The sequence below is a fragment of the Tursiops truncatus genome, chromosome 14, assembly GCF_011762595.2.
Source record: "Tursiops truncatus isolate mTurTru1 chromosome 14, mTurTru1.mat.Y, whole genome shotgun sequence".
Classification (NCBI taxonomy): Eukaryota; Metazoa; Chordata; class Mammalia; order Artiodactyla; family Delphinidae; genus Tursiops; species Tursiops truncatus.
The window spans coordinates 3495045-3518134 of record NC_047047.1 but is presented as its reverse complement, the minus strand read 5'-3'; positions in this window follow the sequence as shown (position 1 = coordinate 3518134).

Sequence of the window (23090 nt, the reverse complement as noted above, 5' to 3'; positions counted from 1 at the left end):
CCTCCTCAGCCAGGCCTACCCAAGCTGCACTATCTTACATTTCAATGCATCACTTCTCTGGACATTTCTTCTATTTCTTTACACTTTGTTTTTCACCTTAATCGATAATCCCTAAAAAACTGTGAATTTTTGCTTATATATCTTAGTTGTATATATCTTTTTCACTGGGATAGATGTTGTATGAGAGCAGGGATTTTTCCTCTGTATGCTCGGTATATAAAAATGCCCTGCATGTAGTAGGTTCTCAGTAAATATCCCTTGAATGAATGAATGAACTTTAAATAGCACAGTTCTCATTCACTCATTGACCAAAAAATAAAGTCCGAAAAACCAAACAACAACTGTCAGTGACTGACCTGGAATGATGTATTTCTATTTGTCCAGCATCGATCTTTCTAATGTTGACCCTACATCAAGTGCCCAGTTGGTCTTTGCTCTCTTAGGGCAATGGGAATGGGCTGGATCGTTATAATTGGAGCAATTCCAAAATCCCCACGTGGGAGGCGCTTAGAAGCAACCATGGGAGAAAAAGAGGGTAACAAAGGAAAAGGTTCATTTAGAGAAATTTGAGGGAAGCAAGGAAGAGGGATGAAAGGATAACTTGGGATTATATTCTGCAAAGTGAAATGACCTTGACGTTCCACTCCATGGACAAGCATGCAAGGCTTTTAAGCAGAACATGATTTTATTAAACCAGGATTTTTCTGCTGACAGGGAGGCGGTGGGATTGAGCATGGGGAGACAGGAGGCAGGCCGGTAATGTTTCCATAACAAGATTAATGTATTTTAAAGGGAGGACATAAAGAAGTCAGTGAGTTTCCATCTGGATTTTTCTTAGTTTGGAAATCTTCTCAAGTTCCTAACAGATTTTGTCATGACCTTAGTGAACTGCTGAGTTAGCAAGCATTGATAGAAAAATTAAAATGTACTCTAAATATTTTTTAAATGTATTTCAAGTGGTGATAGAACATTTCCTTTGTCATAAGGACATTTTACCAATCTGCATAGAAATAATCCAAGTCTTGGAGAGTTTCCTCTGTTTTGTTGAGGTTTCTACCATCTGCATTTTGAATTTTGGTTATTAAGGTTGCAGCTTTGTGGCCTTCTCAGATTGCCAACATCTGCCTCCTTTATTTAGGCTTTTTCTTTTCTTTCTTTTTTTTTTAGTATCCAGGATGAATTGAGTTTTAATAGATGGGACTGACTTTAACTTTGCCTTCTATTCAAAAATAAACTTTTTTTTTAAATAGGAATCTAAACCTTTTCCTCTTACTCCATCCACTTGCTGGTAAGTAGGCATTTTGTAGAAATGTAATTACTACAGAGGAGCAATGCTTTTCTTTATTTAGCACAATTTACCTATTGCAGAGCACAGCGTACAGTTCTACAATGCATAATAATCATAATGGGCTACATAGACCCTTGGCTAGCTCTATTTTTGCATATGATTCATTTTAATTTCAGAAGCACAAAAGGGATTATGTCTCTATTGGAATGTCTTGAGTAAGCCCTACAGCAGGGGACCTGTGATGTCATTTGTTCTATGAAAAGCATGTATTTATCTATTACGGGCTGAATCTAAAATATAAATATAAGATACTAAAGGTTCTCTTGTTAAGAAACTGTCCTATGCATTTTTCTGCCCATTTAATAATCAGTACACATTTTCCCATGCAAATCATCTATTTTTATAAGTAAGATCCAGCAGTTGAATCTCACATCGGAAACTGATTTAAAATCATTATCCCCAACTTCCTTCTTCAGATATCTGCTTGCTATTTGTAACAATCTGGGCAAGGCAGTCTCTGGTCTCCATTTGTCATTTGGATCACAAAAGTTTTGTCAAGGTTAGGCTCTAACTACAGTTACTGTGTTCAGTTTCTAAAGAATTTTCTCAATTTTTGTAGAATTGTTTGCGAGTTGCCTTCTGAATTTCAGTTCTTAAAATAGAGATTAAGATAACTTATTTAATTGCAACAATAACAAAGGTGAGGTTTATGACAGAATTAATATAGTACAATATGATAGTACAATATCAAAGCTGCTGGATCAATCAAAAGTTGTGGACTTGAGTTTTGAATCTACCATCTCCTACCTATATAATTAGTGCTGATTACCTAATATTTGAGCAGGTCTGACAATCACTTGCCTTTTAAAGGATTTAGATCTTTTTTTTTAATCAATATACCTTATAATTTATCTCTCACAAACAGCTCCTATAAGTTTCCAAAAATAGTATTGGATCACTTCATATTTACTACTTTATTCATAAACACATAGAAACACATAATGGTGTAGTCTCAGGTTATGGGCTCAATATCAGATAACTCTTATAATATTGAAAACAGTTTGCCTTATTAAGGAAAAGACCTTTATATATGACATCATTTGCAAAGGTTATAAATGGCCACTGTCTGTTAATAGTCTGCTTTTACTTTTTTAATTAATTTTTATTGGAGTATAGTTGCTTTACAATATGACAACTAGTAGTGATTAATGGAATTAGAGATACTTGATAGGAAAAGAAAATAAACTTGCAGGATACTAAAAAGGATGAAAATATATATGCCACACAAATTTTTACCAACAGAAAACTGGCATAATAATACTTTTATTACAAAAATAAAATTTAAAGCTAAACAAATTAAGCTCTTAAAATAGAAAGCAAATAACATTAAAAAATAAACTGACAAATTCACAATCAACGTGGGAGTTTTTAACACAGCTCTTTCAATAACTTGTAGATCAGGCAAATAACATGATAGGATAAAAGGCTTGGAAAGCAAAACTAAAAAGTGTGATCTAATAGATAATTTGTATAACAGGAAACCTGGAATTAACAGAGACTATGTATTTCATATCAGTCACATGGGGTACTTAGAGAAGCTGTACAAAATGTTTTAAAAATGTTGGAAGACTAGGTCACAAAGAGAGTCTAAAAAGTTTCAGAGAATTGATGCAATGCAAACTAAATTTTCTGATTAAATTCAATTAAACTGGCATTAACAAGAACAATAATAATAATCATACAGATAAACCCATTATGGCAGCCAGCTTTTATGATTGTCCCAACGATTCTTGACTTCTGGGGTTTGACTTTCGAGTATTACTCTTCCATGTGTGTCACAGCTGGTCTGTGTCACTGATAGATTAGAAGTTATTGTACATCCCGTCTGAGACTAGGTGATAAAGGGCATTCAGCTTCCTTTTTTGCTGTCACTTGGATTACTTGCTCTGGAGGACCAGCTCTATGGGGAGATCCACAGAGGGAGGGAATCTGGCCTCTGCCAAAAGCCAAATGAATAATGGGGGGGGCGCAGTCTCCAGACAGCAGCTTGGGAGTGAAGTGTCTTGGGGGTGGATTCCCCAACTTCGGACAGCCTTTGGAGGACTGAAGCCCTGGCCGACGTTTTCACTGACACTTCATGAATGCTGAGCCACTTCCAAATTCCCGACATCAGAAACAGCGGAGGATAATAAATATTTGTTGTTTTAAGCCACTAAGTTTTAGAGTGATTTGTTAGACAGCCATAGATAATTAATACATTCATATACTTGAAAAATTAACATTTGATTCCTAAATAATTCCTGGGTTTGATTCTTCTTCGCTTATTTTGAGGATATTTTTGAAATCACAGCAAAGTAATGAGAAGAACATAATGAGTCTCCATGCACCCATTAGCCGTATTTTTTTTTAAATTGAAGGTTCATCTTTCTTGCCTCAATATTTAAAAAAAATTATCTCTCAATAATTAAAAAATACTTTATAAGGCAAAACTTTATTAGAAGACAATACTTTATAATGCAGAACACAAAAGAGCATATTATTTAACTACAAACATTTATGTATTTATCTTTAAGAGATAAGGAACTAAAGAAACTAAGACCACAAAACAATTGGATATTCAACTTTCTGGGATTAGCTACCAAAAAATTATCTAAGGTACGTTAGTGTGAATCGAGGTTAAAACAAGGTCTATACACTACATCTTGCTAATATGTCTCTTATCTGTCCTTTGCATTATGATAGTTTTCCTTCTCAGCACTTTTTTTACTTATTGAAGAAACTGAAATCTTTATCAACCAGAAGGTCGAATATCTCTGTTTGGCTGATGGCACTATTGTGATGTCATTTCCCTTATTTCTATGTCCCTTCTCTTTCCTGTCAGCTAGTACTTTTTTGAAACCACTCTTTAAATATTGAAGTATAACTAATTTACAATGTTGTGTTAGTTTCAGGTGTACAACAAAGTGATTCAGTTATATATATATAAAGAATATACATATATTCTTTTCCAGATTCTTTTCCATCATAGGTTATTAGAAGATATTTAATGTACTTTCCTTTACTATACAGTAGGTCCTTTTCATTTATGTATTTTATATGTAGTAGTGTGTATACGTTAATCTCAAACTCCTAATTTATCTACCCCCCTTTCCCCTTTCGCAATCATATGTTTGTTTTCTATGACAAGTGAGTCTATGTCCGTTTTGTAAATAAGTTCCTTTGTATCATTTTTTTTAGATTGCACATATAAGGGATATTATATATTTGTATTTCTCTGTCTGACTTACTTCACTTAGTATGATAATCTCTAGGTCCATCCATGTTGTCAGCTAGTACTTTTTGTATCTTGAGACATAGTTAGGGTCCACTTCACTGTATGTGTGTGTGTGTGTGTGTGTGTGTGTGTGTGTGTGTGAGAGAGAGAGAGAGAGAGAGAGAGAGAGAGAGAGAGAGAGAGAGAGAGACAATTGGAGGTGCTGTATAGTTTCCATGGCATTATGTCAGAGGGGATGTGGGAACTTGTGGCCCACATTTAGTGACGCTAAGATTGGTCCATGGATTCAGGTGTCCATTTAGGTGGTGCATCCCTTACCAAGTTTCTAAGCAAATAGTCATCAAATGGTTTTGGCATCTGTGGATAATAACTGCTTAGATTTGTTATGTATTAGGATTAGCAAAATGGTGAGTTTCTATCATTCATTTTGCATGTATTAGCGAGAATTTAATTCAAAAGATTTTCTTTACCTACTATTTGTTTACCCTGCAATGTTTTCTTCAGAAAAAGCAAGATAAATACTTAATCAAGCGTTTCAGTTATTTAACATTTTTAAAATAATGATAAGTGACCAATGAGTGTCTTTTTCCTTTTGGATATCATTTTGAACTCATGAATATTTTTGTATGTTTTTAATTCATTGCAGTTATTATTCCTTTTGATATTTAAATTCTCCACCTTTGGCTAGTAGAGCCCTTTCAAATAGGCTAATATATTTCTTGTTTGCACGATACAATATTCATTACTTTCCATGTTTTGGGACACAACTAGATTTTCTCAGCTTATTTATATGTGTCCTGCCCAGGTCTGGAATCATTGTTTCTCCAAGAAGCATGGGATACTAAAGGTTTTTAGTATTTTTACTTCTCTTTGCTAGGAGGTATGTATGTAAGCCCAATTTTTAATTTACAAATAATAAAAATAGATCTATTAATAAAATCAGTCAAAAGAGAGAACTAATTCACACATGCAAATACAGAAAAGAACCCTCTCTCTTACTTGTTTCCCTACCTAAGAACTACCTGGCAGTTGAACCACAGGGTTCTCCAGGTAACTAAACAATTACAGATACATCACATGGGCATAATGGTCCATCTGTATGTAAATATCACCTGCACGTCCATAATCTTCTTGATAAGGAGGTCTGTACAACACTTAAAAATTTTTAATTATCTTGGTGTCATTTTTTAATCTTTCACTTAGAAAACTGTATTTTATCATTTCCCATGCACACAGAAATCTTCCTTATAGTTTGAAGACCAGCTTTTCCTAGAGATTTAAAAAAGAAGTGAATACATATTCTATATAACTTATTGAAAAGCTGACTCCCTTCACATTCTTTGGGTAGTTCTTCCTTCCACTAAAATAAAAACTTAGTCAATGACAATTCACATGCATGTTATCTTACTTTGTTCATAGGACCTTAAACAACTGGTTGGCTATTTTCCTTTCAAAATTAAGGATTATTGAAGCTTGTGTAACAAAGACTTTGTTCTTTGTAATTCATTTCCTGTACTTGCTTATGCAATGAAGCATTATAATTTGCAGTCTATTACTTCACAGGACTTATAACTTCATTTCTTGCACAAAGAAAAGAACAAAGATGAGTCAGGAGAATGAAAAACATTTCCTAGGTAATGAGAAAGTAAATCAACTTATATTTCTTGCAAATTGATAAGTAGGAAGTTTTTACTAATGAGTCCTATAATTCTGACAATGTAATGTTTATTTGCAGAGTTCCCTCCCAGGAAATATGATTATATAAGGTAATCATTATACTCTGAGATTATGGATGAAGCAAATGCAATCTATACTCAGTTACTTCCACAAGAATTAATACAGAATATCTAGATTTGCTTTCAAATTGTCACATCTCAGTAATTTTAAGTCCACTAATGCTTTTGATGAACCCATTAAACAGTATTCGAAATGCACCATGTAGATTCATTTAAAAATTAATAACTCATCTTACCTTAAAAATATTCACACTGCCTTTGATTAAAGAATGACTGAGACAAGAGAAGTTGTTGAACAAAGCTGCACCCATTTAAGAGCGCCCCCAAACAAAGTGAGTTAGTTGGTGAAGGTGAAGATAATCTACATTAACCTTGAGGGTCAAGAAGCTGCAGGATGTTGAAGGTCTGACTGTCAATTTTTCCCTTTAATCCTTACTTGAGTCACTAATGGTAGTGCTAGAGCATCAACTACTTCATATATTACTACAAACATCTAGAAAATCACAAAACTGAAAATTGTGCATGGACTCCCAAACGGGTTTCTGTGAAATACAGAAAATCCCCTCTATATGCATGGGACGTAAGTGGCAACCATTATAGAATCAATATAAGGAGGAGTAAGAAAGGAGACACACTGGAAATTTGGCAGAGATTAAATAACTAATTACTATCAATAACTTTAGGCCAGTGAATTTGAAAACTTAGATAAAATGGAAATGCTCCTAGCAAAATATACATGTGAATGTAAAGTTAAAAAAGGAAATGGAAAACATGCATAGTCCTACAATCATTAACACACTTGCATCAGTAAACAAGTATTTTCCCACAAAAAAAGCCCAGGCATAGATGAGTTTACAGGCAAATTGTACCAATCATTCAAAGAGGAGATTGTTTCTATCTTTTTGATGCTAAAAGAGAAGCCACACACCAACTCATTTTATAAGTCAAGTATAATCCTGATATCAAAACCAGATAAAACAGGTAAAGAGAATTAAAGCAATATTACTCATGAACTTAGAAATGATCTAACCAAATGTGCCAAGTATTAATTAGGATTATTAGAAATCTATAAAATGAATTACATTCATAGATAAAAGTAGAAAAAAAGATACTAAAAAATAATTCAGTGTAATCTGAAAACATGATACAAACCCTCAGCAAACTAAAGATAGAAGGAAGCTTCCTTAATCTAATAAAAGGACTCTTTCAAAAAAAAATTGTAGTTAACATTATACTCAATTGAGAAATATTTAAAACATTCCCTTAAAAATTAATTAAAACTCTTCCCAGTCAGGGAACCAAATGACAACAACAACAAACAAAACAAAACAAAGAAAAAAAAATTAGCTAAAACTCAAGGCAATCCCTTCACAAAAATAGAGCAACTTTTAAAAAAGTATAGGCAATTATTGCTCTGAACTGTGGAATAGCAGCTCATGGAGCCAAATCATAGATTCAAGAGCTGCAAGAGAATAGTCAATATGCAAAGGAAGGAAGATGGATTTCATGAGGCCTTAAATTCTTGGGAAGACAGACTCTCCACTAAGCTCTCATCCCAAGGTATCTCATTGGGACAGGAAGACTCGGCCAGCTGATCTGAGACCACAGTCAAAACTAGGATGGGGTTTTGCAGTTGGTGACTTTCCAGTGATGAAAAAGGACAGCATAGACTGGAGGGATGTTTGATCTCTGTTGGTCATGAAGTTGTTTTTTGTTGTTGTTGTTGTTGTGGTACGCGGGCCTCTAACTGCTGTGGCCTCTCCCATTGCGGAGCACAGGCTCCGGACGCGCAGGCTCAGCGGCCATGGCTCACGGGCCCAGCCCCTCCGCGGCATGTGGGATCTTCCCAGACCGGGGCACGAACCCGTGTCACCTGCATTGGCAGGCGGACTCTCAATCACTGCGCCACCAGGGAAGCCCATGAAGTTGTTTTTTAAAAAAAGGAAATCATGATCAACAAGCTTTGCCACAATTTAAGAGTTTTATCAAGATACATAGAATTCTTCTACCCATCTGTTCTTAGTTTATGGATGATGTTCCAAGTTTGTATCATTCCTTTGCATACAACATACACTAGATTTATATAAGAAATATCTGTTGGTTTTCCAAAGGTTGTTAACAGATGAAGTTCATGTGCAAAAGAGTTATAAATTCAAGGAAGAAAAAACTTGATAGCTAAAAGGTAGAGTGTGTCTTTGATATAATCCAATTTGTTTTATGTCAAAATGTAAGTATATATCTTCCCTAGAAATCCTCAGAATGATTTCTATAATAAAGTTAATTTTGTTTAAAAAAAAAAAAAAAGGAGGGACCGTGGCAATACCTCAGGCAGCTAGCTGTCTAGAAACCCAGCCATTTCCAAATTCTCTGTGAAAGGACAGTGTCCTGCCCTGAGGAGAAACTCATGGGAGTAGAAAATGAATTATTCAGGACAGCTACTCTGGCAGTAAAGGACAGAGAAGGCCCAAATACTTGTGGTGGAGAAAACAGAAAGTACTAGAAAGGTGGCTGCATGTAGAGGTCATATTTTTAATAATTAATCATAACAGTACAATGAGAGTGCTAGACCTCAGGCTAGGAAAGTGGTCCTGACCACATGTACCCCAAACTTCAAAAGCCACAGGAAAACCCATTTCGCTTGAACATGAGAATAAAAAAAGGATTTAAGCTGAATCTCAATATGAATATATGATTTTTTAGAGAATAAAGACAACCTGAAAAAACATGCAGACAGAAAATGAGGATATGTCAAAAAAAATTATATATATATATGGTATATGCATGTATAATTACCACAAAGCACAATAACACTGGAATCTAATGATACAAAAAGAGTTAGAAAAAATTTAGAAGATGGCAGAAACTATCACACACACACAGAGTATATATCACAACAAAAATTATAAAAACAAAAGTCAATGTGTAACTCGGATTTCCTAATAATACAGTTTGAAAATGGAATTTGTTATGGTTTTCTCTTCCAAAATATTTAGTATTCCTCTCTTTGGCTTTTAACTTATAAAATAAAGACTATTTCCCCTTTCCTTTTTTTTTCACTGACATCACTCCTTTTAGGTGGAAAAAAAAAGTATGTTGGAATTTGGAGGGTAGAGGTAAAAATATGTTTCCTAAAAGCCTCCTTCACGTTTCAGCTTTAAAATATTTCCCTAAATTTTAGAATCTTTTTCTCCAACTCTCTCATTCTTTCTTCCTTTTGCTTTGTTCTCATCAATACTCTTTTTTTATATCCTTGAATTTCCTATAATAGCAGTAACATAATTAAGCATAACTAGGCAAATGTATATAAATGTAAAAATTTTGAAATATTTTGTTTAAAATAATAACTATGTTCATTTTCCTCCAGCTGTTGAAAATGCCTCATTTTATGAAAACGCCTGAGAACTTTCCCTTATTCCACTGGCTCCTTTTGGAATTGACTTTTGCATAACACCAAAGGTAAGCTCAGAGCAAAAATAAATGGCATATTTTATGAAATGCAGGTCAAATCTTGTAGCCATATTGTTAGACAATTGTCTTTTTATTATTGATTTTTAGGGATGTCTTTTTTTTTGAGTCTGGATATGAGCCTTTTTTCAGGTATCTTAACTGTAAATATTTTCTCCCAGTCTATGGTTTGCATTTTCAATTTCTTCATAGACGTTTTTTGATGAGCACAAAGTTTTACTTTTGCTTAAATTTCATTTATAATTTTTTTATGATTGGTGTGTTTGTGTCCTGTCTAAGAAATCTTTGCCTATTCCAATATCATGAATATATATTCCTATTTTTCTTCTAGAGTTGGAGATATCAAATATTTTCTATAAAGGGCTAGATAGCATGTTTTAGGCTTTGTGGGCCTTATGATCTTTTTGCAATTACTCAAGTCTGTCATTATAGCATGAGTACAACTGCAGACAATCACTTATAGAATAAGTATGAGCATGGTTGTGTTCTAATAAAACTTTATAAAAACAGAGAGAACCCCTTTCTGTTCAGGGACGAGATGGCATAGATTCAATTTTCCCTGTACTTTCCCTCTAATTACAACTAGATACCCTGGAAGCCATTCAGCAGACTCTTATAAAAGAACTCTGAAAGTAGAAAGAATGTGGCCTGCACACAGAGCTCAGAATCTGAAGGATGACACCACCTTGGGTTCTGTGGGTTTTCTTTTTAATCTTTCATATGTCCCTGATTGAGAACCAGAGAGGGCTGCAACCCAGAGTTCCAGTAGGAATAGGAAAACACATGAACACACACTCACATGCACAAGAAAAGCCTGTTCTCTTTGGTCAAAGAGGAGGTAGGGGTAAGCCCAATGGCAGTGGCAGGAAGACACCAGTAGAGGTAGAAGAATGGGGCAACTCATTCCCTTCATGCCTCCTGACAGTAGCAATGGCAGCCAGAGACCCTGGCACGCTGACCCATCCCCACCCCACTCCAGGTAGCAGCACCATTAGGCCCTGTGATTCAGTGTTCTTCACCCAGTGGAAGAAGATATCTTCCGTCTCTCAGCTACCCAGACTCAGCAGATGGGAAGGTGATGGGTGTGGCTGTGAAAGGATAAAGTGAGGAATCCTTGTGGTGATGGAACTATTTTGCAACTTGACTGTGTTGGCAGATACACAAACCTTAATACACCCCACACATGCATACATACAGACACACACAAATGAGTACAAGTAAAACTGGAAAAATCTAACCAGAGTTGTTAGAACATCATATCTTGTTAGTGTCAAGATCCTGGTTGTGATGGCTCTTGTGGATTATGGTGCAATGATGAATATCTGAGTACAAAGTTTTGTATGAACATGTTTTCAATTCTCTAGGATGTTTACCCAAGTGGAGTTACTGGGTGATAAAATAACTCGAAATTTTTGTGCAACTATCAAACTGTTTTCCAAAGTGAATGCACCATTTTACATGTCCATCAGCAATGTATGAGGAGTCCAATGGCTCCATGCCCTTGCTTGCTCTTATCCTTTTTTTAAAATTATAACCATCCATGTGAGTATTTCACTGTGATTTATTTTAGATTTACATTTTCCTAATGTATACTGATATTTAGCATACATATTTTCAAGTGGTTATTAGACACCTGTATATCTTATTTGGAGAAGTGTGTATACAAACACTTTGTCCATTTTTTACTTTGATCATTTTTTCATTTTTGAGCTTTAAGTTCTGAATGCTATTGTCATATGACATATATGCTTTGCAAGTATTTTCGCCCATTCTGTGGGGCATCTTATTTATGTTATTGATAGTGTACTTTGAAGCTAACAAATTTTCATTTGATTCAGTCCAAATTATCTGCTTTTTAAAATTTTGTTGCTTGTGATTTAGTATCATGTCTAAGAAATCATTGCCTAATCTAAGGTCTCAAAGATTCAGGCCTATGTTTTCTTCTAAGAATTTATAATTTTAGCTGTTACATTTAGATATTTGAATCATTTTAACTTAATTCTATTTTTAATTTTAGACAAATATGGTCTGAGGCAGGAGTCTAACTTCATTTTCTGCAGGTGTATATTCTATTGTCCCAACATCAACTTTTGAAAAGACTATTCTTTCTCCCATTGAGTTGTGTTGAGCCTTATTGAAAATCATTGGCTGTAAATTTAAGAGCATTTTCTGGACTCTTCAATTCTATTCCATTGATTTATACATCTTTTTATGCGAGTACCATACAATCTTGTAGCTTCACTGCAAATTTTGAAATTAGGAACTGTAAGATCTCCAGAACTGATCTTCTCTTTCAAGATTCTTTCGCTATTCTGGATCTCTTGAATTACCATATGAACTTTAGAATCAGATTGTGAATTTCAACATAAAAAGTAGCTGATATTTTGTAGGAATTGTATTGAATCTGCAAACCAATTTGGGCAGTATTGCCATCTTAGTCATGTCAAGTCTTTCAAGTTATGAAAAAGATATGGTTTTCCATTTATTTAGGTCTTCTTTAATTTCTTTCAGCTGTGTTTTGTAGTTTTCTGTATACAAATCTTTTGCATGTTTTGTTAAATTTATTCCTAGGTATTTTATGCTTTTGATGCAATTGTAAATAAAATTATTTTCTTAATTTCATTTTCAGATTTAAAATTTTTATGTCTGTGTTGCTCTTAACTCATTTATTAGTTCTAATAGTTTTTTATGAATTCCTTAGGATATTTTATAGACAAAATCATGCCATCTGCAAATAGAGGTTTTAATCCTTCCTTTCGAATCTGGATAATTTCTATTTCTTTTTCTTGCCTAGTTGCTTGATTAGAATCTCCAGTAAAATGTTAAATAAACATGATGAGACATTGTTTGGTTCCTGATCTTGGGGGAAAGTTTTCAGCTTTTCACTTTTAAGTATGATATTAAGTGCAGGTTTTCAATAGATGTCCTTTATCAAGTTAAGGAAGTTCCCTCTATTCTTAAATTGTTGAGGGATATTTCCCAGAGTAGATAAAATTTAAAATGTTATTATGGTATAAGGTGAGTGCTTGCTTTGTATGAATGTAAAATGTTACAATAACATTGAAAAAAAGTTTCAAATATTAAACACATTAAACACATCTTACTATACCTCCTACCAGTTCCACTTCTGGATACACCCTCAAGAGAAATGTGTAGATGTGTCCACAGAAAGACTTGCACGAGAATGTCCATAATAACTAGACCTGGACACAACCTAAATGCCCTTCAACAGGAGAATGGATAAGCAAATTTTAATGTGTTCGTACGATGGAATACTGTGCAGCAATAAAAAAGAACAACTTCTTGTATGTCTATGACATAGACACACTGTTTGTGTAACAAACATTTTATGTACAGTTGACCCTTGAACAACATAGATGGCTCACACCTTCCACACAGTTGAAAATTTGAGTATAACTTTATAATTGGCCCTCTGTATCCATGGTTCTGCACCTGCAGATTCAACCAACCACAGATCGTGTGGTATTGTTGTATTTATTTACTGAAAAAAATCTGTGTATAAGTGGACCCGCACAGTTCAAACCCATGTTGTTCAAGGATCAACAGTATATATGTGACAACATACACATGTATATGTATAACATATATAAAAACATGGGTGAATCTTAAAAGCATTGTGTTCACTGAAATAAGGCAGACATGAAAAGCACACAGTGTATGTCTTTACTTACAAGATATTAAAAAAAAGTACTGTAGAACTACAGTTGTCATCTTTGAAGGGATTAATATTGACTGAAAAAGGGTAGAAGAGAAACTTGTGTTATAAAGCGTGCTCTGTGCTTCTCTGGGTGATGCATGGATATGTACTTATGCACAATATTATCCAGCTTTATATTAATTTGCTTTGTGCACTTCACTGAATGTAAATTCTACTTCAACAAAAGATGCCACAAATGGAGCAGGAACAGTGGTAACATAACTGAAAGGCTGTCATTCTGACAAAATAACAAATGGAAAATATTTGGGACTTTGTTTACTTTCTAGAAAAGCTAGTGGTCTTTTATTGAAATTTGCATAATTAGTTCACTCATTCCTTAATTCATTTAACAGATACTTACTTCGTGCCTGCCAGATGCCAGGTAGGTTTTTTACTACCAATGCAAGCATTTAAAACAAATCATCCTTTTGAAAAATTCCCAATATTTAAGGACTTTCTGTATTAACTCATTCTAAAATCATTGTTCTACAATCATTTGTCATATTTCTTAATACCTAAGTAAATGCTTTCATTAAATTTTCTTGACACATACTCCAGATTTAAGGAATATAGCACCCTGGAGATTTCTCATTCCAACCCATTATTATGTGGTTTCATTAATAACTTCAAACACTGTGCCATTTCTCCTCATTTATTTTTATTCCAATTGCTTCATTTCCTCACTTGTAGCTTTTAGTCAATATTCCTCTCTCTTTCTGGTCCAGTGTCATTTATTTTTCCATTTCTGTCTCACCATCTTCATGACTTGTGTAGTCTGGGACCTCTCTTCTTTGCTATTTTATAGGACCTAGATACACACACACACACACACACACACATAAATATAAATTACAATAGGCATAGAAAAATGTAGGCTCACGAGCTAAGCCATTTCTTCTCAATCTTTTACATTGTCAGTAAAATTTTAAAAATAATCCTGTTTAAAAATATGGGATCTATTTAACATAAATGACAGATGGAACCATCTTTTTCTTCTGGTCTTAAGTACTTTTCTCTTGGTTGTTTTATTTGATTGCTCTGTGCATAGTTCGGGCCAGAAGACAAAATATATGATTCCTCTCCAGTCTGAAGCCCCATTTGAATGGCACTTTATTTACATTAGCATTCCTAATTACTTAATGACCAATCAGATATGGTTCATCGGCAGTAAGTGTAGAAACATGTTGTCTGAAGGATGTAGTTCAATTAGTATACTCCTAAAAACATGTCCCTCGTGACCATTGGATGTAATCATTATTTTATGTATTTAACTGTGAAATTCATATTTACTCAGCAGGCTAGAGAACAGCTTTTTAGTTCTCAAAGCTGTTTACTAGAGCATAGTTAGAGTTTTAAAGGAGCAGCAAAATCTTAACAAAAGCTGATTATTTTTAAAAGATAGTCATCATTCTAATAAAATAATTATTATACCTAAATACTAATATCATATCCATAAAACAGGAAAGGAGGAAAAAGCACATGAAGAAGCTTATTTTAATTCTGCCCTTAGTAACTTAAGTATACGAGGTTTACATTCTCCTAAACCACTGAGATTATTTAAATATTTTTACTCTTGGTTAATGATTTTGAAAATGACCTTATTTCAAGCATAAATGGAGAGTTATATTTTTCCTCCTATTGTTTATTCGTTAATGACAACCAAATGAGATAAATATTTACTTCCAAAAAATACAATATACAAAAACCTGAACTTATAGCCTTAATGGGAGAGATCAACAGTTCTCCTTCCAAATAGTCTTTTCCTAATGGTTATATCTTCCATGGCTTGTCATTTACACTAACTTCCAAGAAGCACCCTATTTCTTTATTTTATTTTCTTTCTTTATTTTTTTGCGGTACACGGGCCTCTCACTGTTGTGGCCTCTCCCGCTGCGGAGCACAGGCTCCGGATGCGCAGGCTCAGCGGCCATGGCTCACGCGCCCAGCTGCTCCGCGGCATATGGGATCTTCCCAGACCGGGGCACGAATCCGCATCCCCTGCATCAGCGGATGGACTCTCAACCACTGCGCCACCAGGGAAGCCTGAATCACCCTATTTCTTAACATGAGAGGTGTCCATTGTTATTTTCTGTAGATAGATAGATCGATAGATAAATATATATGTGTATATATATATATATATTCTATATATGTTCAATATATCTATATATAGTGAAGAAAATTAGTTTGCAAGGATTTCAAACAACAAATATATAGTCTACTGTAGATGATAACCATCGTGTAGAACTATCTAGTATGCCTCCATGAGCTCACTGATTGTCCATGGTTCTGACTATGTATGTATCATATGTATGGCTCAGGACTGTTTCGTTTGCTTTATATGCAGGAATTAGTCAATATTCATTCAGTTGATCCTGGCATCCTCACTCTTTCTTTTTTCCCTGGAAGGTGTTTTCTTACTCAGTCCCTTCTCACTCACTCTTGTTTCAGGAGTACACCCGCAAGTCTTCACAGTTGTCTCACATCTAAGGTACTCAGAGCAACCACAATAATAATGGTAAATTTATATTGTCAATGTTACTGAGCAATATTATGCTACAACAAGGAATCTGAGGTTGCCTGACTCTCAGCCCAATCTTCTTTCCATTGCCGCAGATCACTGAAAATGTAGAGCGGGTCCCTACCAGGACCCACAAGAAATCCATTATCTGCATTTATATATGAACATGTATGTGAACACGTACATAAACGTATCATTCAGGATTCTTGATTACATGCAAAAGAAACTGGGGCTGACTGAGACAGAGTGGTAATTTATTGGAAGTACATAGAAGAAAATACATGATATTCACCTACTAACATAATAGACAGAAGGAGCAGAAGAGACTCAGTCAAGGTCATGTGGCAGGAACGGCCTGCCTCAGCTGCTGCTGCTGGTAACACCTCCTTTTTCATGGCAAAATATCCAAGCCACTAGATGCTGCACAATAAAAGCATGCTAAGCCCGAGATTAAAAGTCCTAAGCAGGGATACATAGATACCCCAGGATGAGTCTGTTGACTGCATTTTACCTTCCAGGGTGTGGGGTGAGAATATTCCTGCCCCTGCTTCCCACTGTGGAGTATTCTTTGAGTCTGGAAGGTGGCCGGATTCCAGGCAGTCAAAAGGGAATTTGTTTTCTGCAGCAATTATAATACATAAGCAAAAATCCAGTTAGGAATATCCAATAAGGTGCTTTCTGACAAAAATGAACACACTAAGAGAGCTGCTTCCAGATTAGCAAAAGAGCTTTAAAATATTTTGAGTGAAATGCTATAAAATCCAACAGCAACATCATACTTATAAAAATTTTAAAATTGAGACAATTAAGAGTTATAACAAAGGATGACTTACATTGAAATATTGAAGTGTATAGTATTAGATGAGTTGACTTTATATTTGTGGATTTAGATTAAATGTGTAAGTAGGTCACTCTAGTTAAAGTAATACAACTTTTTTGAAGCTTTGGATGGAAGAAGAGAGATACAAAAGTATTGTGCTGAATCCAGACTATTCTTGTCTTTTTGATGCCTCACATGGGGTCTTAAGAATGAATAACCAAGATATTACAAAATATTCTGATGTTGAATTATTATTTGATTTTCTTTTGAGGGACAAAGGAACAGAGCGCAGCTCTGTAGGTGAGGGCAGAGTTTTCCTTGAAGCAAATCAAATTTCCCCTGTCAGTCATTCTGGGAGGCCAAGGGGAGGAGAGCTCTTGACTTCAGGGAGGGAAAACCTTTTATCTCTGGGGTTTGGGGTAATTGGCCCAGAAACCATTGTATGGAATCACCCATAGTTATTTTTTAACAGCTTTATTGAGGTATACTTGACAGATAATTAATTGCACCTATTTAAAGTGTACAGTTTGATGAGTTTTGACAGAGGTATACACCCATGAAAACATCACCATGATTAATATAACATACCCATCATCTTCACAAGTTTCCTTGTGACATTTGTACTCTATCCTTGCTTACTCCCCATCTTTCACCCCTGGCCCCAGGCAACCACTGACGTGCTTCCCATCCAGTTGCCTCACATTCATTGGTTTCATATGAATGGAATCGTACAAGATGTGTTCTGTTTTGTCTGGCTTCTTTCAGCTTCAACTTTGAGATTCACTCATCTTCTTGTGTATCAATAAAATGTCTTTCATTCCTTTACATTGCTGAGGAGTACTCCATCTTATGGATATACCATAATCTGTTTATCCATTTACTGGATATTTTGGTTTCCATTTTGGGCTGTTACAGATAAAGCAGTTATGAACATTTGTGTACACTATGTTGTGTGGGCATAGGCTTTTACCTAGGAGTAGTGTACTTGTGTCGTACGAAAGATTTAAGTGCACCTTTGTAGGAAAAAATCAAACTGTTTTCCAAAGTGGTTGTGTTTCACTGTTTTGAGGCTCTTTTGTAAGCTTTATTAGAGGGTACCAGAAAAGCCGTTTCTCTAGGACGATTTTACCCCACTGCTGAGGCAATACCCTTCTGAGTACCCAGTGCCTTGTGTACTAGAAGGTTTATCTATTCCAGCTTATGGTGACATGAGCTATTCTGAGACCTGTGTAATCTTCTGGGATTGTTTTACTGCCTCCATTTTGGTGTGTTTTTGCCTGTATTTAATCATTTTCTTATACCTATCACTGACTAGTACTCAGCTGAAGCCTTGAGAGGAACTCTCTTCACTTCTCCAGCGCTCTCTGAGCAACTGTTGCTTCTCCAGTACTCTGCTGTGTGCCTTGAACTTTCCAACTACTGTACTCTCTCTCCTCTATACTCAGGGAGATGTTTAAGCATCTTTGACTCCTCCCTTTCTTCAGGGTAGGGTGTAAACCTCACCAGTCTAAGGCAATTTTAGATTTATTTTATTATTTTCCCCTTCAGTGTCCTGACTTGTCTGGTGTCCAATATGTGCAAATATTGTTTCAGATAGTTTGTCCAACCTGCTTAAACAGGGAAGGTAAGGCGAGTCCCTGTGATGACATAATAGTTGGAAGGGGAAGTCCTATATGGGAATGAGCCTCCATTTCCTCTGTTTGCACAGATGTAAGAGAAAGGCAGGAGGCAATTTGGTACGAGACCCCATGGAAAACCTGGGACTGGGCTCTAAATGAGTCTGTGTAGATTTATCTCCATTCTACTTTAACCTTTATGAAGAACTTTATAAGTTGAAACCAAGGATCTACTACTCTGTTCAAAGGAGAAGGACCTTTCCACTCTTGTATAGACTAACAAGAAGAAAGCAGTGTCCCTAATCCTGGGTCATAAGTCCTGCAGTGGTGATAATTGGGAATAAATGGCTTAGCCCAGGGGAGGAAATGAGCACAAAGGTTTCTGTTTCTTTGCTTGCAGTAACATGAGTAGAGGATGGTGTCAGTGTAGTTTTCACATTTCGTAGTCCATGAAACTAAAACAATTACTCAAGTTACCAGAAACTGGGGTGACAATTTCATAGAGAAAAAGATTGTCACACTGTCACATGAAGAGATGCATTCATACTGTCCCATTCCAGTCTTCTCAAAGAACTTTATTAAAGTTCACCAATTGCAATGCAAAGGCAATATCCATAAGAAGAAAAGGGAAGTATAAATAAACTAATGATCCTCCTGTCACCACAGGTATTTCATTATTGTGTTAAAATAGGTATTGATGAAGATATTTGATAAATATATTTTTAATTAGAAAGGTCACCAATAGGAATATGAAATATAGGGAGAAAGAGAAAGAGGGCTTTACTACAAATGGATTTATTATTTATATTTTCTTTAAGGCATCAGTAGATATTGTCTAAAATAAAGGATGAAATAACGATAAAGTGTGCCATTAGGGATCTGAATGTAACCAGAAGAAGATATAAAATCGGAAGCCAATAGAGCCTGCATGTGAGATTTGTGACCAGGATAGAGGTCCTAGAAGACAGTATCAAAATATTTTATTATAAGTTTACCGTGTAATTTTATTACTTGAAAAAACTGGTACATAAAAAACTAAATCTCAATTATCTGTAATGCTTTTTATGTAGAATATCTTTTTCTCTAATATTTGAATTCAACACCCCAGCACACGTAGAGAAAACTTTTAGGAATCCACCTAAAAGTGTATTTGTATCCATAAAAATCTCTTTGCTGAATTTCAAACAATTATAAACAAAAAAATATGTAACAAGAAACTGAGAACCCCGATTCCAGTGTCAGGAGACATTGATAGACCACAGAGGGATTTATAACCTATCCTATACATATTCTATTTCTTGGTGACCTTGAAAGCAGGCAAATTCCCAGAGTCACTCTGGCATCTTGTACATATTTTAAATTCAAACCACCTGTTCAAAAGAACCAAACAATTCTATGGACAGCCAAACAATGATAGAGTACTTAAAGACAACTGATTTAGGAAAAGCAAGGTTATGAAGAACAGTGTTACTGAAATAAAAAGCCACAGAGTCTGGTTTAAATTCAGGAACCAATTGGAAATGATTCTTTACAAACAGGAAAATAATCACTTTAAAACAAAGACAGAGCCGTGTAGAGGCATAAACATCCATACTTCATGTAAATTGCAGAGTTGCTAATGAAAGACTAAGTGAGGGATATTACTAAAGTATAATGTTAAATTTTTAGGTTAGTCTTGCTTGGCATGCCCAAGTTCAGTGAAACAGTTCAGTATCATATTTTGTGGAATATTCTAGAATAGAAAATATTTATCTAGCATGAATATATTATCACAAGTTTTGAATTGCTGGTTCATATATTTCAAAAGAAACATTGTTATAAAAGTGAACCCAAATTTCAACGGATTTAGAAAATACAGTGAACAATAGAGGACATCTACATAGCATAAAAGAACAGTTTAAAAAATAAGAGAGGAAGGTAAAGTTGACATCATAATAATACTTTTGCATTTATGTGGGATATTTAATCTGCAGATATCAAACTGTTCATGTTAGGAGAGAGTGATTTGAATAATACAAAATAAACAAGGAAGAAGAAAGATGCCGTAATACTGGCTGTGATCGAGGGAAAAAGTGTTGGACAAACAAAATTGAAATATAATAGAAGGATAAATTTTATATTATATCATGCATGAAAGTGAAACAATTATATGTTGATATCAAAACTATTAGAAAAATTCGTCCAGACACCTAAGCAGGAAAAAGTAAAAAGACACAAATAAAAAAGTTTAAAAATTACATAAAACCTATAAAATTTTGGAATGCACTCATATAATGCATAACAATTATTCTATTTAAAAGACAGATAATGCACATTTTATATCTATCTATCTATCTGTCTATCTATCATCTATCTCAGAGGAAATATGGCATCTTCCTGAGATATCGATATTGCTTTTTATACTTATTGAAATATTCTATGCTCAAAATCTAGGAAGCCATCTTTATTCAGTGCAACATAAAACAATACATATCCACAACTTTCAGGCTGAAGAAACCAAGTATCGATTGATGAGATTTTAAAACATTGTTTAGTGTATAAATTTTAATGCAGTGAATATCTGGTGCGATAGAGAAGCACTGATGCAAAGTATAAGTATCTGAGGGTTGACAAAAGTTACCTGGATTTGTTTGTCTAATTTCTCTTGGTATGCTAAAACTATTTCAGAATAAAGACTATAAAGCAATGGAAATGATATTTTACAATGAAAAATAAATAAATAAAATAAACCAATATTAGAAAGAACTCCCACTCTGTGGGTTGCTTTGTGAAAAAGGTCTCTGTAAATATAATCTGATATTTCAAAAGAAGTAACAGTATGAACAAAGATTACCTTGATTAAGGGCACCATGCCCAGCTTTATTTAACCCTAGGCATATTATAAAATACATGAAAAAAATGTTAGACTACTGACTCTAATTGAGCCAAAAATATCTTTTAGAGTAAAATTTGAAAATAGCTAACATAATAAAATAAGGTAATATTAATGTAGCAGTGGGAGATCACAGAATAAGATTTCATTCATTGCTATGGAGTTTTAAATGCAGAATAAAGCTTTCGGACCCCATGATTTTCAAGAATTAACTGAAAAAAAAAAAAGAATTAACTGATTCCTGAAAACAGTTCTGGACGGGCCGTAAAGAATGAGTGCCTGGAGAATATAAGAAAGGAGCAAGAGAAACCCCAGGTGAGGCAACAGGATCACAGGTGAGACATCTGAGGGAGGTGCCGGCAGCTTGCCCAATTGTCACTTAAGGCAGAGTTGAGGGGGAATTTATGTATCAGAGACATGATGAGATGACTGGTCAAGCCACATGCTTTTTATATCTGTAAAAACAACATTAGATGAGATGAGCAGACAGAAGAATAAAATAACTGTTTAGTGAGCTCTTATTATGAGGCAGACATTGTGAGACACACATTACTTAATCGATTTTTTGGCAACAAGCTTAGGAGTTAGGCAGTATTCTCATCTTCTTACAGATGTGGAACTGTGATGTAGAGAAGGTAAACAACCTGCCTAAAGTCACAGCACTGGCATGAGTAAGAGTCCAGATCCAACCTAGAGCCAGAATTTTTAAAGGCGGCACTGACCTTGTTACCAAACCAGGTCTGCCTGCTCACCACTTGAAAATCAATAGTTGAGAGACAAGTGTTGGTAGAAAGGAAAAACATTGCTTTTAATCAGAAAGCAGGCAATCTGGGGAGAAGGCAGACTCAGTGTCCTAGAAACACGAACTCCGAAGATTCTGTTCAGCCGTGAAAGTTTAAAGGGAAAAGGTGAAGTTGTCTCAGTTAATCACTGAGATAGAGATCAGATTCCTCACCATGCCCCACTGTGTGCAGGCTTGTAGACTTCTTGTGCTCTTTCTTTAGATGTTATTGTGTTCACACAGTTTGTTCACAAGATTACTGAAGGGGAATCTAGGGAAGATGTCTGATCATCTGTTAATTACTTATTCTTCATTTCTACTTCTTTGATCTACAGAAAGAACCAACAGGTTAGGCGAGACATTGTGTGATCAAAAGATTTGATAGCTGTGCTAGGGCCAGAGATGAGCAGAGCATGCCGGTTCCTGATTTAAAAGTTAGTTGCAAAAAAAAAAGTTAGTTACAATGTAGCTTTGCTAAACTGACAAGAAAGAGGGCTTCCTGCTGAGAGCACTTTCTGCCAAAGAGCTGATTACAAATCCCCCCCATCAGATATTATTCCATTTCTATGGGATTAGGGATGAAGGTCCCTCTTCTATAACTTCTTCTTGCTGATAAAGGGCATTGAGGTCTTAGGGTGAAAGATATGGACATGGGTTTGAAGCATCTCTTTGCTAACAGTTACAGTTACCCACTTACATATATAAACAGAACAAGCGACAATTATTTTGATGCCCACAGAGATATAGATTATTATGAGCAATAGTGTTAATCCCATTGTCTTAAGGCCAGTTCTTGGAATTGTGCTCAATAGACTCAGTATTGCTCAAGGTGGAGCAGCTTGTGTCACGGCTGCAGTCTGGTCATCATGCAGTTGGCTTCTCCCTCTGGTAGCATTTATAGTATCTGTAAGACAGTTCAGGAATGTGCATCAGACACTGAGTCTGTGACTCTATTGTCCTAATCTTTAGTGACTTGAGCCTCATCTTCTGTGACTCAGG